Here is a 3,364-nt window from a genome sequence, read left to right on the forward strand (position 1 = left end):
TTTCTTTTCCCAAATGTGAAGTGGGATGGGTGTGGAAATTTTTCCAGCGTACTACCGTTCTTATTGTTTCGGAGAGACAATAATATTGTGAGCAAGATCTTCCTCCAATCACATTACACGGATGTACCCTAAAATTAATTGCAGTATCATTTGCAATGTCAACTCTTGCCCTAAACCCTAATATGATTTGTAATCACTACTGGGTTCCTGGTTTTTTCATGTTAGAGTTGAAATAATCAACTTTCACATAGAGTGTCGCACAAGATACGGTGAATTGTGAAGTAAACTTGAAGAAACAGGAAAATGTCAAATTTATAACACGTAGAGGATTTATTGTGGATATAAATACGATGCATGTCGAAGGGAAAAATATCATCTTCGATTAGAGGAAGCTATCAAAGGGCGTTGTATTTTCAATTGCATTTTCTTGATTTTCTGTTGGGTTTTGGAGGATTTTTATTAGGCCATCATGAGAAAGACAAAGCTGAGACTTGAGGGTGCATTCAACGAGTCCCATAAAAAGGAGATTCAAAAACTTCTGCAAGCTTTGGATGGAGTTACAGGGGAGGTTGAGGTTAATCTACAAGGGAAATTTGTCATGGTACAGCATGATCCATCATCTCAAGATGGATCTGCCCTAGGTATATTATCTCAACATTAAAACTATGTCATGAAATAGTTTTGGACCATTATTTCGGTATATTGTGATTTCTATTAAGAATTTCCAATTTTATTTTACGTTGTTGATCATATGTGTGCAGTTAAAGCCCTGGGGAAACGTTTCAAGGCATCAGTTGAACACTTTGCAGACTACTAAATTTGTCTTAGTACAGCTCAAATCATAATAAAAAGTAGCGTCAGTTGGTTAGGCCTTTGCTGATTAGACCAATCTTCTTCAGTATTTTTGTTGTGGGACTGCTGGTCCATTTTTATACAGTCTAATAATATAATCTTTGTATTGTGGGACTGCTGGTCCGTTTTTATACAGTCTAATAATATAGTCTTTGTATTGTTTAAATGTATTTTCATGTTTAATAGAATATCAAAGGAATATTAACCTTCTGAGGAGGAGGTGTTGTTTTGTTCTTGGTGAAACATATATATTTCACCATTTGTATCTAAACTATAATATAATTGTGTAGGTATAAATAAGATTTGTTTCTTATAATAGAATAGATTACACATTTGTATTGTTTCTATATAGAATATTTATGAGGAAGTAAAATATAGTTAGAATAATTGTTATAATCAATCATTTGTTCTTCAATTGCTAACTTATTAAAGTAAGGGAAATTGTAGCTGGAAGAGAAATATATAAAGTGGAACAAAGATGATGTTCATTTGATGTAATATATTTTTCATATAAGGAATTTAAGCATAAGATACTAAAATGTTAATATTTGATAAGTAGTAATGAATGAAGAAAGGGAGAGATTGAAGGAGGCAGAGGGTGCCACAAGGAAAAGGGTAGACATGAAAAAAATTGTGACAATTCATTCTATTATAATGAAATTTTAGAGTATTTTTTATCAAAAAATAATCAACCATTAGAATATTTTTAAGCGATATAATGAAAATCACAATAATGTAATATTCATATATACTTGTAACAAATTTATTTTATGATCTAGTATTTAATTAATATTTATAAAGATTAACTTTCATGATTATAATCTCTAATTATTTCTTACTAAGCACACATACTAATTCTGCCATCAATGTCGCTACAAATCACTTATACATATAGTTCTAATTATGTACCATGTACATATGCAAAACACCTAATCTTGAGAGTTGACTTGGGCTAGAACATTTGACACTCTAAATCTAGTAACTAAAAAACCAATAACACATGGTTTTTATCCTTAATTGTGTCTACGTTTGTGTTTTGAGTTGATATTAAGATATTACTGACCCCCTCATTTCAATTAATATAACTTAATTATAATCTAACATCATAGGGAGCACATGAAAAGGTCACTTGTATGAAGAATATTTATTCCATAAATTTAAATTGAATAGCTTATTGATGGTGTACTTCACTAACAACACACAAGGAGTTATAATAATTGAAAATATTAAAGGAGCATTGTGTTGCCTTTTGAATCTAGCAACAACCTTCCATTTTTAAAATCTTTGTATATATGATTTTGATTAATTGCAAAAATTAGTTTTGATGGGACCCAAAACCCTTTACAAAATGTTATAAAATATTAAGCATTAGAGTCCCTGTAACCAAAACACTATTGGATACTGACCGAAAAAAATAGAAGGCAACCACAACTAGCAAATCAACATAGCCAAAATAAGAAAAAGAAAGAAAGAGTCAAACTAAGCTGGATCTTTAAGGGTCTCAATGACCTCTTCTTCTAAAGTGGTCATCCTTTGCATCGAATCCTTATTCTCTTGAATTGGTATGTGGGCATGGTAAATTTCTTACTCCAGAGGCTTGCTCACATCTTTTTCCCAAGCCCTTCCAACTGACTAGTAGCTTCATCAATATCTAGATCCACATTCACAACTGGCCTCTCCAAATAGAGAGCCTCCATCCTAGCCAAAAAAGCCTTCAAGTTACACGTAATGACTTTCATGCTCTCATGGATATGCTAAAGATTTCAGCTTTCTATCTATCATGTCTGCCTTCCTATTCACATATCTAATTTTCATCCAATATTTTGCTATTATTCTTCACATCTACAAACTCTTCTAGCACTATCCTTGATTATCCAGAGACTACAGATTATGACCAACATTCTAAGAAGTATTTTCCCCATTCCCAATGTCTTGTTATATCTCTTCAAACTTAGCTAGCAAGATACGAACACTAAGGTTGAGATTATCAATCTCATGAAAAATCCATTTATCCAACCTAAAGGAATCAATGGACTTCACTTTTTTGGTTTGAAGGACTCCCAACATACATTCCCACTTGTTGTAAAAGTCATCAAGATTGACCCAAATGGGGGCATTGTTATGAATAGTCCTAGCTTTTGGAGAACTGGCCTCTTCCTTACAAATAGCTAGAATCTTCACATACCAAAAGGAGAAATTGGCGTGTTGTTCTCAACAAAACTAGAATAATCAACTAGAACATGGATTCTACCTCAACCACAAGGACCAAAACCAGCAACATAAGGGGTTAAGATAACAAATTTATCCTTAGAGCTCTAAGAGCCCTTTGGAGGCCAACATATGAACCTAATAATTGGTAGAAACCCAAAGATTATTTGAGTTATCACTATCATCTTCAGTATCCAAACACCACCTTTACCATATCTCTTCTTGTGAGGCTCAATAGTATCCTTAGACTTTAGTTTCCTCCTCAAAATCTCACATTCGGGACTATCTCCCTTCATGGAGGAGC

The 3,364-nt window shown here is 33.0% G+C and overlaps 1 long non-coding RNA gene across 1 annotated transcript; it reads left to right on the plus strand.

Moving 5' to 3' along the window:
• Positions 1-364: 364 nt before the first annotated feature.
• On the plus strand, positions 365-1,068 carry LOC149566275 (uncharacterized). Its single transcript, XR_016361544.1, has 2 exons — positions 365-641; positions 762-1,068. It is a non-coding gene; the product is annotated as an uncharacterized LOC149566275 (long non-coding RNA).
• The last annotated feature ends 2,296 nt before the right edge of the window (positions 1,069-3,364 follow it).

This window comes from Cupressus sempervirens, chromosome 3 (assembly GCF_028749045.1).
Source record: "Cupressus sempervirens isolate cs-2001-9-10 chromosome 3, ASM2874904v1, whole genome shotgun sequence".
In the NCBI taxonomy this organism is placed as follows: Eukaryota; Viridiplantae; Streptophyta; class Pinopsida; order Cupressales; family Cupressaceae; genus Cupressus; species Cupressus sempervirens.